The following is a 15,399-nucleotide window of genomic DNA, read 5'->3' as shown; positions in this document are numbered from 1 at the left end:
TCTGCCTTTGCCTCAGGTCATGATCTGGGGTCCTGGGATCGAGCCCCACATTGGGTTCCCTGCTCAGTGGGAGCTTGCTTCTCCCTCTCCCTCTGCCTACCACTCTGCCCTCTTGAGCTCTCTCTCTGTCAAATAAATAAATAAATCTTTAAAAAAAGAAAGAAAAACATATAGAATAGTTTTAGAAGTTGAGACTGCTGAGGAAACCAGCAGTATTTCCATCAAGTAGAGAAATGTAGCCTCACACTGGGCTTCCCAGGAGGTCTGAGCATTGGCATGCTATTGATGTATCTAATCTGTGACTTGCTTCATAATTTGGAATAGGTCTCTACATGTCTGTTTGTAACATAAAGATGTTGATATTCCTTACCAAAATTAACATCACCAGGCTGCTCTGATGGATAAACATTTGTGTAAGAAAGTTTAAATGTTGACTTGTCTGGGATAACTCAGGGGTTAACAAGATGGCTTCCTCAGCTCCTTTTCTTATCTTGACAGATATAATTCTATTGCTAAACTTATACTGCACTCCTAGGTTATTAATGATATATCACTTATCTAGAATGTGATCTTCTAGAAGCTGCTTGCACTTGGGAAGAATCAAGTTCATCTCTGATAGTATTTAAGGGGCTGCTGAAGTAAACTTGTTCCACCAGTGTCGGGAAACTCTGAGTCATTTCATCTCTCATGCTCTCTGACTGAATGAAGAAGGACAATGTTCACATAGAAACCGTATAATTTGTCACGTTGAGAACAGACTGATCTTGTTCTGACGCTCTTGCAGAACTGCAGATATCTTTATATGAAAAGAAATTTTCAGAAATTAATAAAGTAAGGTTCAGCCTTAAGGAATGTGACTAATACATCTGAGATGAATGACTCAAAACATGAGAAGGGGGAGATGCTTGTTGTTTAAGCATTTAAGTAGTTTTGAGTTACATGAAATTTTTTAAAAGAAAATCATAATAGTGCATTGTTTCCATATTTGAAATACACAAAAGTTTCTTTAGTTCATAGATTTAAACCACTGGACAGAAGAAGATAAAAAAATTTGGTCCCTAAAGGGTAATATCTTAGTTTGGTTATCTCATTATAAAGAGCAAATACTTGGATATAATTATTTGCATACAGACCTTACTGCGTGAACTTAATTGCATAATAATTTCTTAAGATATTTTTCTAATGTCCACATTTCCCTGAGTGCTCAAGCCACTCCCAGACATGTGTGTGTGTGTATGTGTGTGTGTGTGAGAGAGAGAGAGAGAGAGAGAGAGAGAGAGAGAAAGAAAGAGAAGAGAGAGAGAGAATAAGAGAGAGAGAGAGAGAGATTAGGTCTGCAGACTTGTGGGGGCACAGGTAATAGCCAGCCCATCAGGGATTTCAGACGTGCTGAATGTTGGAAATGGGCAATGGTCTGTGTTTGATGACCTTTACCAAAGTGGAAAGTGCAAATTGGCAAAGGAGTTTGAGCATTCACAACTGTAGTTTTGAACATGGAAGAAATGCATAACTTGTCAAATTCCTAATTATATGGAGTCATAAACTGAGGATTTTTTTTAATAGCAGATATCCATCCTTTTATAATTAAACATGCAAGAGGTTGTTTATCTCGTCACGCAGTGGGGTCCATAGTGTTCTCTGTTCTGTTCTCAACGCTTAGGGCTTAGCACTCAGTTACCACTAAATACCCATTAGCAACTGAATAGGCGAATACCAGAATGAATGAGTAAACGACAGAATGTGGTTGTGTAAGCACACACCAGGAAAAGAAAGCCAGGTGTTTTCTTATTTTTCTATTTTATAGTCCCTGTGAATTCTCTTTAGATGACTGAATCAATTCCTTGTTCTCTTTCAGTCTTTATTCCTGGAAACACCACCTGTTCTTCCCTGAACCAGACCCTTCTTTCCTCTGTTTTCACTTCTTTCCCAAAGTTTTGCTTAGTAACTGGGAAAAAGGCAATTTCTTCCTCCACTTCACTTTGCCTGAACATGTAGCAACACATGAGTCACTCATCACTTCTAAAGCACAATAGAGCTTTCCATGGCTCATGTTTGCTATAAATGTTTACTGCTCCGATCTCTGATTTATTTAGGGTTAACAAAATGTCTGGGTAACCTCAGACCTTGATATATCTGTACTAGCCTCAGTGTTTGTTTAAGATCTTAAACTCCTTTAGGTTCTAAATTTGGTAAATATGGGATCCATTCCAGTTAAGTGAAGGTTCCTGACAAAGTTGAAAATACTGTCTTTTTTCTGGGATGCTAGGTGTTGTTCTAGAGAATGTCTGTGTATCTATCCATCTATCACATATCCTCAAATTCTTCTGATGATCTTAAGGAGTAGAAGATGTTAGCCCCACTTTTTTTTTTTTTTTTTTTTAAATTCCAGATGGGGATGCTGAAACTCCAAGAAGCAGAGTGACTTTTAGAAAGTACTAGATCCAGATTCAAAGTGAGATCAGTTTGATTCTTCCGAGTAAGTTCTTTCCATGACATTGTGAACTCACTTCTTCCCACTCCTTATTTGTGGAAGCCACTTAAAGGCACAGGGACATTAAGAAATGACCACTGTGGGCCTCCCAAGGCAGACAGCTGCTCACCACCCCTTGTAGGCCTATCAATCTGGGGAAGGCATGGAGAACAGGGGAGAACAGGAGTATAGAAAGCTGTTCTCTTGCCATGTCTCTCAAACCTGTTTGTAGTATTACTGAATGGGGAGTAAAGAGATATGACCTGATCCAAGGCTCATTAATCTGCCCTCCATATCTATGAAGACACTTCATTTTTACTCAGCTGAGTTCAGAATACCAAGCTGGAGTGGAATGATCACGACAATTGGTCAATTATGTTTTAGAAGGCATTTGCATATGCTTTAACATTGCTGCTATAAAAATATGCTCACGCTTCACCATTTTCACAGCAATCATTCACCTTCTCCATCTGAATACCATCTTTCTTTCCCATAAGTAGACATGCAGTAAGTGTCTCTTTTATGGGATTTACATTAAAAGATTCCAAGAGGATCTGAGTATGTGTAGTGAAACCTCTGCTCCCTTTCCAATGGAGGAGAAAGGCATATAACCCTTGCAGACTAAACCGAGACCAACGTTATAAATTCTCTCATTCCTCCCTTCCATCAAAAAACATTTATTAAGGTCTACTTATGTGGAACACATAAAATCTTAGTATAAAAGGCAAAGTGATAATGTGAAGGATGGGCAGATAAGGAGGAATATAAGAGATAGAACTTACAGAGAACAGAGCAGAGTAGGTTTCATGATGAATATGGCCTTTGTACTGTATCTTGATGATTTGGAAAGGGAAAGCATCTTACATAGAAAAGTCTATACAGATTTATAAGGAGATGGGGTCAGATTTCAGAAGGGGAATGGTAAGTTGGCCAGTTTGAATGAAGGAAACAAGGAGGGAATGAAGCTAGAGAAGATGAAACTCTTTCTGGAAGACAGGAACCATGTTTGACAAAACTATTTTAGGAGGTTCAGTATATACTCAGAGTGATGCTCAAACCTCACAAATCACAAGTGTAGATCCATGTGCCAGAAAATATGTTTATGGAGGACTTGGAGATGGTAGTGATGACGCTGACATACGTGATGATGACCATGGTGATCTGGTGTTGGGGTGATAGAGAGGAAGAGGGTACATAGTAGGAAAGGCAGAGTATTGGAAAGGGAATGGAGATCCCACATTTTTCCTACATCACATTACTGGTTAAAGTCTATCTTAATTCTGCTTAAGGAATGTAGCATCAACCATGGGATTAGGCACAGGGGAGACCATGGAATTGATAATGCAGTAGATTTAACTGTCAGCTAAACTAATTAAAGAAGGCAATGAATCTAATGAGAGTGATCAGGCCTCTTTCGAACAAAAGAAGACCCAATTAAAGACAAGTAAAACTGGTAACTAGGAAACAACCTAAGATACATAATTAACCTGTAGAACTTAGTGTCAGAGGATAGCATTAATGGATAGTATTAATTTAAGTAGAACTGTAAGATGTAAAAAGCATTTGGCACTTACATGAATAAGCAATGTTATTAGTATCTAATATCCCTAGAGATAAGTATCATTATCATTTGTTAATGTCACTTAAGATGCTGAAATATATATTCTATTGCTTCCCCTTATGAAGTTCAATAAATATAAGAGTCTTATACAGGCTTGAGTTAATTAGGAGCCACATGAATTCCATAGTATAACATCATTGAAATAAATAGAATCGACATAACAATTAATCTATGTTTTTGCTGCCAGGATTGTTCTTCTTTTTTCAAAATTCCCATTAATATTTTTTTTCAACTGGTTTTCAATGTCCCTACAATGGCTTTCATTACTGCCCTAGGGAGATTATTCTTTAAAATAATAGTTGTTACTCTTCAGCAGCTTTTCTTTACTCATCGACCTCTTTCTTTCTCTATCCATCATGATTCCAGATGTATCTTCTTAAAAAAAAAAAAAAAAGGCCAAAATCCTTACTCAAGTCTTATGTCTATTTATTCCTTCCTTCTAATAGTTGTAAATCCATATTCTAAAATCCTTTTTTCCTGCACCCACTTCTAGCATTCATTCATTAGTTTGACACACCTTTTGGAACACCTTTTGACACACCTTTTGGAACGCAGTTTGGAATGGCAGAGAGGGGGATGGCTTTGGGGTCTATCCATCTGTTGGGTCAACGTTTGGATCCTGGCTATGGTACATAACAGCTGAGTGGCCTTGGACCAGTTGTTTGACCAGCTTGAGCCTCCGTCTTCATTTGTGAAAGTGGGTGGAAATGCCTCCCTAACAGAGTTCTAATGAAGATTCAAGATAATGTTTGCCAACTGCCCGACATATGGTGGACATTCAAGAAGACAGCAGTGGCGAATGCAATGGGCTACTTTCGTTTTCCCACTATTGTGCCTTAGGAGAGAATTCAGAGCAAAGTGTCTTCTAGCTCTTTTTCATTTCTGCTCCTTCTTCTTGCTTTCTAGATCTTTTACTTCTGGAATCTCATGTCAGGCCTAATTGGACTCTGAGTCTTCTCTGTTCCTCCCAGGCTCCTTCTTATTTTCCAGAATGAGGTATATTTCCATTGGTCAAGTAGGCTACAGGGAAGGCCAGCCCTGCATCTTTAGAGAGTTCATCTTGATGCGGACAGTTTTTCCTTGCCCTTTCTTCCAGATTTATAGGCTATCATGATGATAGGAAAGCAAAAACTTTATCTTATAAAGTAATTTTGTTTGATTTACAGGAAGGAAATGACTTCCTAAGGAGCTTTCTTCTAGTGTAAAGGTTCAAAAAGACATGAATGATATTTCTGGAGTAGTAGGGAAAATTTTATCTGTTGCTTTGTTGCTGGCAGAAAAATAGATAAAATATTATGAAGCTGTAACATAACAGAAAATGTACCTGCTTCTTTTCTTGTTGCAAGCTTATATTTTTAGTGCTTGGCTGTGGTTTAGCTTTGGGTTGTTTTAGAACTGGGTCAAACAGATATCGCACACAGACTTGAAAATGGGAGAAAAGCAGAGAAATAGCCCCAGAAAAAAAGATGAGAAACAGAGATAGGGAGAAAGAGGAATGAAATTCAAGTTGCTAGGGTGCTAGGAATCAGTGAGTCCTGTAAGTTTCACTGAGAGGTCAGAGTTTGCAAAGCACAGGATCTGCACTAAGTGTGGCATCCAACGTCTGGCGTAGGGCATTCACTCAATACGTATCTGTTGACTGACTGTTGGCAATTACTTGCCCTCTTTTAGTTCTCTGTAGAGAGACCACTTTCTCCTCCTGTTCCTTTTATTCAAACCTCATAAGGCAAAAACATATACTTTCATCGAAAGTGTTCCACCTTTTGCCTCTCAAAGTCTCAAGAGCAACATGCTGAGGTAGGGCAAGGAGACTTTATATATGTAACTAAGGGCACTGTCTCCCCTTTTTTCAGTCTAGTTTCCCTAGAGCTGGGGTTGAGGGGCTTGTCCTGTTCCTGTTCCTCCCATCAAAACACACTGGCTCGGGCCTAGCACCTACTACTTAGAGACAGGTCAGAGGCCCACTGGCGCTCTGAGCCCTGATGGGTATACTCGCTCTACAGTCTTAGCAGTGCCTTTCCTCTTCATGGTCCGTCCCATTAAGGTTTCTACATGCAGAGTTCTGGGAAATTTGAAAGAAGTCTCTTTTCAACGAAAAATCCAAATCTTCTTTTCATTCATTCATTCATTCATTCATTCTTTTTTTTTTTTTTAAAGATTTCATTTATTTATTTGACAGACAGAGATCACAAGTAGGCAGAGAGGCAGGCAGAGAGAGAGAGAGAGGAGGAAGCAGGCTCCCTGCTGAGCAAAGAGCCCGATGCGGGTCTCAATCCCAGGACCCTGAGATCATGACCTGAGCCAAAGGCAGAGGCTTTAACCCACTGAGCCACCCAGGTGCCCCCCAAATCTTATTTTCTAATCCAGGTTTAAACTAACATAGAGGATATTTGGATTCCTCTCTGGCTTTTGGGTAGACGTTTCAGTAGGTGTCAGTCTCAGAGAGGATAAGGGGATAAGGTGTTTTTAAGGAGCCTCCTTACAAAATGCAAACCTTCCGACTTCATTATCCCATGGCGAATTCACTAGGAAAGCTTGAGAATTAGGCCCAAGGGCTAATGTGTATCATCATCATCATCGGCGGCAGCAGCAACAGCAACAACATCAACAACAAAAACCTTTGGCGAAATACAGGCTGTGGGCTCAGCAGAGGGGGAGGTATGGGTGCTTATTAAAGCACACTGTTCGTTGGTCTTTTCTTAAGGTAAAATTTCAATTTTATGAGGTTGTGTGTTGAATACAGTTAAATGCACATGTGTAGACTAAAGTACGGTGCAGTTGCGTGAGGCTTGTTGAGACGCACGGCTGCCCCGTGCTCTTCCACTTCCTCCTTCTCCAGTGGAAACTCCTTGCAACTCTTACGACTGTTCTTTCGGTCTTTACCTCCCAAGGATTACACCTGGATTTTGAATTTTAGACATTTCTTATTTACTTAGGCTTTACTTAGTGACTTCCCACTTTGGAAAATAAAGATTTGGGTCTCTTTCACACCCCATCTTCCACCACACAAGCAACGTTCCCATGCCCCATTCTCCTAATGTTGTTGTAATGTCGGTTAGTTCAATCTTCAGGATTGAATTATTGTGATCATAAAAGAATTATTGGCAGCTGAATTCTATAGAATAATGGTATTGCTATCCTTTTCTGTACTACTTTTGGTTTTTCATGGAATTAGTTTTTTTTTTTTTTTTTAAGATTAATTTATTTATTTCAGAGAGAGAGAGTGAGAGGAAGAGGCAGGGAAACAGACTCCCCTTGAGCACAGAGCCCAAGGAGGGGCTCAATCTCATGAACCCCAAATCAGGACCTGAGCCAAAATCAGGCGTCAGATACTTAATTGACTGAGCCATCCAGGTGCCCTGATTTTTCACCAAAGCAGTAAAAACTTGTGCTTTTTTAAAAAACAATTTTATTTATTTATTTATTTCACGCAGGGGGAGGGGTGGAGGGAGGAGGGGAGAGAGGCTTTCAAGCAGACTCCATGCTGAGCATGGAGCCCCGCATGGGCTCAATCTCACGGCTCTGAGATCATGACCTGCGCTGAAATCTAGTGGGATGCTGAACCAACCGAGCATCCTCGGTAACCCATGCCCCGACAATCTTATGCTTTAATGCACCAGTTATTCTATCCGTATAACTTTTGGAAAGGGGCCTTTCCTGATCTCTCTAGTATTGACTGGCCTACCTAGTATTGACTGGCCTCCGTTATTCTTGGTGCTCTACTGTCCACTTAGGCTCTCTCTTCACTATAATCCTGAGGACTCCCTTCTGTCACTTTTGTGTTGAATCCCTTCCTTCCTGGACCCTAGGCCTCCCTTCTTCTTTACAAGGAGGATATCCTCCATTAGCTTCCGGCCTAAAACACTCACTTTGGAATAATCAGAGGTATTTTCCCCAGAGATGAGTCTCTAGTCATATAACTCTCCTCAAAATTAATAGAAGTGAGTTGCTTCTTATGACTCAAGAGTTTCCCAAGCAGTTTTATATTATTATTGTGCTATATGCTCATAAAAAGAATCATCCATGAGAACTTAATCTGAATTTAGAATTTAGCCTATCATGATTAAAAACTCAGATTTAATAACACTGAATACACACACACACACACACACTTTCACTTTTGAAAATCCCATATGACTGACAGCCCAATGTTTCATCTTCCTATTGTTGCTGTAACAAATTACTACAAACTTAGTGGCTTAAAATAACATAAATTTATTACCTTGCAGTTCTGGAAGTCAGATGTTTAAAATGGTTTTCACTGGGCTAAAATCAAGGTATGGGCATAGTTGTGTTTCATTCTCAAAGCCTTAGGGAGGTTCTATTTTTATGCCTTTCCTAGCTTCCAGAAGCTACTTTCATTCTTTGCTTTATGGCTCCTTCCATTTTCAAAGCCAGCAATGGCCAGGGGAGTCTTTCTCATGATGCCATCTCCCTGGATCTGACTCTTTTGTTTCCCTTTTCCCTGTTTAAGACCCCTTGTGATTACATGAGGCCCACCCATGTAATCCAGAATGATCTTATCTTAAGTTCAGCTCATTAGCAAACTTAACTCCATCTACAAGTTTCACTCCATGTAATATAAAATAGTCACAGGTTCTGGTGATTAGGACATGGACATCTTTGGGTGGACATTATTCAGTCACAACATACAGGAGCTCTTCTTTCCACTAAAATGCATTCATTTTTGGAATAAATTTGACAGTCTTTACATTTTCTCCCCTGAAACTATTACTTTAACAGTCTAGGACAAAAAGTGAACAATGATTCATCCAAGCAGAACTTGGGCAATTTAAATTGGCAAATAGTCAGCTGAGACATTGCATTTGTCCTCAGTTTACCAACTTCTTTGGCCTTGGTAAAGACAGATACATTTCTGTCAGCATAATGTAGATGGAGAAAACATTATTTTAAATCGCTTGGTCCTAAAAAATGTCTCAACATAAGTGGTTTGATTCATTTTATAGAAATATAAGGTTTGACATTCTTTATGCTATTTTGGATGGTTTCACTTGCAGATTTATTTCCTACTGTTTATTTAAAATAAAGTAATTAGTGTCCTTATACCAATACTGAAAAGGATTCTAACAGCAGTATACACAACACAATTAAAATAACAACACACACACATACACACATGCACACGTACACACACAACAACACACATAGGACCACATGCCTCCCTATTGTTAATGGTCTAGAAGTCAGAGTCAAAAATGGAGAGATTTGTTGTAAAGATATTAACACACTAATAATCATAGATTATCGTTTCAAGAGATATGTTGAAAGTTAAAATAGCAGGCATTTTCCAGGAAAATGAATATGTAATACTCTGAAAGGCTCTGCATCTTTCACTGGTCCTTCTAATCGGCTCATGCTTTCATTTCCTTTGTTTTGCTCAAGTCAGTAATGCAAATGTTAAGCTCCCTCTCTCTATTAGTGCCCCTTAACAGTAAGTTGATACTTTGGAGCTTTTAAGTGGACCCAAATGGTTTTCAGACATTTTCATTTCTGTTTTCTACCAGGCAGGGAGACCCTAAGGTGGAGAGAGTCATGCCTTCTTTGTAACTTCTCACAGTTTCTATTGAGTCTATTATGGACTAAGTAAGATTTTTGTTATTCACTTGGGAATACAATAGTACTTGTCTGTAGAAAGGAACAGGAAGGAAACATTGTTTACACGGGGGAAATGGTACCACTTCTAAACTAAACTAAAGTGCGTTTTCAAGGCCTGTTTTTGAGTTGAGACTCTCAGTACAGAAAGCTAAGGTTTTACAAGATATATTTGTATAAGGTTATTTTACTTAAAATTAGTCATGTTTTCTCGTTGACCCCAGTGGTTCAAGAACCAATTAAAATACGTTAGAATTGAGCTTCAAACTATTCATTCTCCTACCCCAAGTTTCTAATTGTTTTGGGTGTCTGATTTAGAGACAGTCTATATGGTATTATGGTTTTCTAAGCTCTAAAATAACAGACAACTCGGAAAATGTGTGTGGGTCATCTTCTATCTCCAAAGTTGGTGAAGTAAATTGCAGTGGATGACTCATTTCTCACAGATCCAGCATGTTAAATCAATGAGTGTGTTTGCTTGACTCTTGTCTCCTAATGAGCTGAAACAGATAGAACATTTCTCATGCATCCAGATGGGATTATTTTGGAAAGTAAACTAATGCACATGCCCACACAAAATTCCTCTGCTATCTCTGGCCAGATTCTGTTAGCTGCTCCCCAAGATGATTTACCAGCAATATGAGACCGAGTTACTCCTTGATGTTATTGGTACCATAGGAATTCTTCCAGAGAACAAATTTTCCTATTTTGCTTTGTTCAGTATAATAATCCCATGGACTGTATATATATATATATATATTATGAGTTGGTGTGTGTATCCAGGAGTGTGGGGGAGGTTTAAGTTTTATTATAGTAGATGGAATTCATTTAGTACAGTTATTTGATTGAGATTGATGATTTATGTCAATGATTGCTAAAACTTAAAATTATTTCACTGAGGTGCCTGGGTGGCTCAGTTGGTTGAGCATCTGACTCTTGGTTTTGGCTCTGTTCATGATCTCAGGGTTGTGAGATTGAGCCCCTTGATGGGATCTGTGCTCAGCATGGACTCTGCTGGAGATTCTCTACCTCTTCTTCTCCCTCCCCCTCTGTTTCCCCCCTGAACTCACCCCAGTCTTTCTCTCTCTCTCTCTCTCAAATAAATTAAAAAAAAATCTTTAAAAAAAAATAATTTCACTAAGTTTATCGTCCTTAACATGTAAAAGTCTCTTATAAGTCATTAAGAAAAAGTATAAACAACCCAAAAGAGAAAGGAATTTGCTTTGGTTATATAAATTGGAACAATTTCCAGAGTTCATTTTTTCAATATGTATCAAAAGTTTTAAAAAATATACGTTCTGTGCTGCCAGCAATTACACTTCTAAGATTGTGTACTAAGGAATTAATTTACAATAGCCAGGGATAAGATCTTATGAAAATTTCACTGCAGTGTTATTTATTAAAAATAAATAAACAGACAAATCAGTAATTGGTTCATGTTAGCTCAGGTCCTACAAAACCCAGAAATCAAGATAAAATCACCAATCCAGAGATTTATTGGGGTACATGCCAGTGAAGGGAGAACCAATAGAGACCAAAATGCAGGTCTCACCCTTGTGAAAGAGAAGGGGGAAGGAAGGAAGTTTGAATGGAGGAGCTTTAGACAGTAGTGCAGTTGAACGGTTTTGGCAAGGTTGTTAGAGTCTTCAAGCCAAATTTGCCTATCAAAGAAGCCCTGTGTCTCTCAGGAATGCTCATGGGAAATGTGACCTTTGCTCAAATTCAGTGGTGATTCAGAGAGCAGCAGCTGAAGCATCAGTCAGTTATACTCTATGTGATAGGAGATTGGAGAGGAGTATTTTTACAGCTACCAAGTGTTAAACAAGTTTTGGCCTGACCACCCACGGACTTAATCATTAAAGTGAGGGAGATGAGTAACTGTTGACAAGGAAAACTATGATAATTTATTTGTATTTACAATTATATGTTTAAGTTTATAATTAAAATATTAATCTACCTAAAATGTTAACTAACTTTCTATCCTTTATCATATACATAAACTAATCCCAGATCATTGTTATACTTTTTAAAATTTGGGAAAAGGAGCCCATGGGGGTAAGAAAACAAACTAGAAAGACACTACAAAGACAATTCAGTTGCTTCATACTCACTCTCATTTTTCCTTTCCTAACCTCTAAGGCTAAGTTTTAATCACAATAATGAGGAAGGAACTTATAAAATTTGATATTGGGTATGGGTATGGGTCAGTCATACATGAATATTAGACTGAGAAAAGTATTCCAGTTAAAGTCTAATTGAGGCTGTTGCTTTAAAAGATTTTAAAATAAAATTGATCTTATTTTCTGGAAAAGAAATGATGTATGTGTGGTGGATATAATGCTGAGTAGAGAAACAGACCATGTCGATTACTTAAACTTTATATTGCCCCTAGGAAACGCAAGGAGAATAACAGGGTACAGTGAGTAATACCAGTAATAAGTAATACCGGTTTACATTATGATGAGTCTTGGACATTCTCTCTCTGACCAAGGCCATGTGTGCATGGGAGATCAGCCCCCCAAGGGTGGGGAGAATAGGTGGAGAATAGGAAAACCCTCCTGCTGAGGTAGGATTTATATATGCCTGCTCTGTTCCATGTTCCCACACATCCACCTGTGAAGCACATCATTCAATGATGATTAATAATTGCTGTGATGATGACCTTTGTATACATGCCAATTTGCAATTAGCTACTTCAGATTGAAAAATGGAATTTTAGAGCTGGAAGCAACCTTAGATTACACTAGTCCCAGGATAGTCTATGAACAAGAGTCCCATGGTCAATCAAATAAGCTTTCATGTTGCTACGTAGCATAGCCCCCCCAACTTAGGGTCGCAATTAGTATATTAGAAGATGGGGGAAGTCCTGCTGTAAATCTCCATTTAACTTTGCTTAATATAGTGTTTCTGAAACACAAAGTAAAAATCTTTCTCCACATAATGTCTACTAACCCAGTGTGTTCATGAAGTGCCCTGGGGGAAACCAGAATCTTATCCTATCTTTTCATTTTTATGTGAAAACTTTGAGTTGAAAGGGGTCAGATGGCCTGTCCACAGTCACATAGATGGGTTCTGGAAGCTGGTCCCAAGGCCAAGGCGGGCTGGTTCAGTAGTGACACTGTGAGAGTTCACATGGCCGTTTTGGCATCTGTAGATAAAGGTAGTTAAACGACGGAGACCTTTGGGAACTTGAAAAAATAACATCTAACGTAGCAGATTCAGAAAGGATCCAAATTATTTGAAGTATACCAAAATCACAAGTAGAAAATAAGATTCGTTATCTTTTTCCTTCCTCCTCAGCTTCTGTTTTCAGGATGTGTTTTAGATTATTGGGCCGAACAGCAAACTTCCTTGAGGAGCTGCTTCTGAGTAGCAATTTATTAATTGCTTCTGAAATGATTTTGAGTTATATTTCTTTTATTGGATTCCATTTTGGAATGCAACAGAGTATGCTGCTTTTTCTTTGATGCTTTTAGAGTTATTATGGAAGCATCTATTTGGCCAAGTGCAAAGCAGATTAAAAAGCAACCATTGAAATGTACGCTTTGGGGTGATTGCAGATTCCTCATCTCCTCAGGGAGACTGAGCAGCTGTACCCTCAGGTTGCCCCTTCTCCTGCCTTGAACGCTGAACTAATTTCCCAGAAGATTCGAAGTAGATTGATGTACGGGTGTGCAGGCTGGGGGTCAGACCATAGGCTAACTGGCTCTTTCGGTTGTTGATGTTTTTGTTAAAGTTTCCAGTGATCTTGATGCCTCATGTTGAGTAAGAGATCCAAGAATGTAGCCAGGTCGCTGGACTGAGACCAACTCTACAGATTGTGCAGCTCTGCTGGGCTCGCACCAAGAAACACAGGTGGTCTTACCGAGCCACTTCAATCCTAGCCTGGCCTGAGAAGAGCAGCAAATACCTGGGTGTGTTTATTATTCTCTAACAAATATTTTCCCATTTATTTCATTTTTAAAACAACCAAAGACAAAGCTTATTCAGCTGTAAAAATGAAATTATGTCTTGATTCGGTTGACTTTTCTTTTGTATTTTTCTCAGTAAAAGGGAAAGTGCTGGGGAATAGCAATTATTTATACAAGGCAATCAGGGAGCCCTTAAAAGAAAAGTATAACCTGACTTTTTTTCTTTCTTTCTTTCTTTCTTTTTTTGCAGGGGGGTGGAATAAGGGTCTCCTGGCTTACTCAATTATTTCTGGACTCTTCCACAAAGACCCTCTGACTGTTTGTTTCCACAGAGATCTTGACAAACACTAGAGACTCATCAACTGCAGTGAATTCCCTCAGTGAAATCGCTCTCCTCTGCCAAGAATCAAAGGTCATCCCAGTGGAGTGCCGTCTTCGTGTTCAGCCGCTACGGAGTGTCTGGAACAGAGTGAGAACAAAAATTATCCTCGTTCCGTGCCCCCTGACTCTTTCGGGAAGAATCCCAACCAAGCTGCCACTGGGAATTCAGAGAACACATTGGAAGACTGGGGAAGGGCCAGCCTAAACAGGGGAGAACGGTGATGTAGAGACAATAAGATAAAGAAAATAAATGACTCAAAGAGAAGTTTTAAGCCAATATTTACACCCATATTGCCATATTTACAGCTTAAACACCATGCCCCGAACATGCAGGAAGTAAATTTTTATGAGTCTCTTAATGAATGTTAAGTCAATAATATCCCAAACAATGGGCCCCAGTGAACTTTCTTATGAAGGCCATACAGTGAGTTATTCAAATGTAGTCAGAGTCCATTGAACTCTGTCATGCATATATTTAGAAGAGGGATTTTCAAATTCGCCTTTTTTGATATGACAGAAAGCTTTGTAGACCGTGACATAGAATTAGAAGAAATTATTAAAAGAAAGCATGACGTAGAATTAGGAGATTCCCCCAGGCCCTGACTAAAAACATCCACATAGCAGAATTTATGGCCAACAGAAGCAATGGTCAAAGAGCAGGTGCCATCATCCACCACCATCACCAGAGAATAAGGACCCACACAGATAAAACTAATTAAGGGTCTGATGAGCAAGATCATGTGCACCCTGGAAAAGGCCGATGGCAGCCAGACAACTGAGCAGATAGAGAGGAGTTTATCAATTGCTTGGTTCGTGTAATCAGGAACTGCTTTTTCTCCCTTTTTGGTCTCAGATATTTGACCATACTGGCTGACTGGCATGTCGAGATGAAGGCTTGGTAAGGAAGAAACACTCTGAGCTCATAAAACACAAGCCCGGCCAAACTACCACTGAACCCTTTGATCTCACTGAGATGCTCAGAGAGAGCACTTCTAAAACTTTCATTTATTTTTTGGGTGCCCCATTGTTCAGTGTCCTCTGGTTGCATTTAGAACCATAATAGCAAGTGACAGTCCTGCCAGTCTTTCTGAAGATGTCAAGGACCGTGCCAAACCAACCTCCTTTTAACACATTCCCTACACGTATGAATCGTGCCAGATGACTGGCATCACAGAGAAGACCTCATATTTTGAGAACATTCAGTCTGGGAAATTCTGACTTTCTAAGAAAAAAAAAAAAAAAAAAAGTCCTTCTAGTCAAAAGTACCCCGATGGCTCACATACCAGTGAGGAGAAAATTCATGAGTCTACTGACAGCCAAATAGAGCTTCACATCCAATTCTCTACCTCTGAAGACTGAGACTTCATTATTACACAATTTAGGGCAAACCTCATTATCACCCG

The 15,399-nt window shown here is 39.2% G+C and overlaps 1 long non-coding RNA gene across 2 annotated transcripts in view; it reads left to right on the top strand.

The window, feature by feature from the left end:
* The window catches only part of LOC131814006 (uncharacterized), a 41,699-nt gene extending 26,569 nt beyond the window's left edge, over positions 1–15,130 (top strand). For both annotated transcript variants that reach the window (XR_009347085.1, XR_009347086.1), the window contains one exon: positions 13,948–15,130. This is a non-coding gene — a long non-coding RNA (uncharacterized LOC131814006). The remainder of the gene's footprint in view (positions 1–13,947) is intronic.
* The last annotated feature ends 269 nt before the right edge of the window (positions 15,131–15,399 follow it).

This window comes from Mustela lutreola, chromosome 13 (genome assembly GCF_030435805.1).
Source record: "Mustela lutreola isolate mMusLut2 chromosome 13, mMusLut2.pri, whole genome shotgun sequence".
NCBI lineage: Eukaryota > Metazoa > Chordata > Mammalia > Carnivora > Mustelidae > Mustela > Mustela lutreola.
The sequence above is the reverse complement of the archived record's forward strand: the minus strand, read 5'-3'. Positions and strand labels throughout refer to the sequence as shown.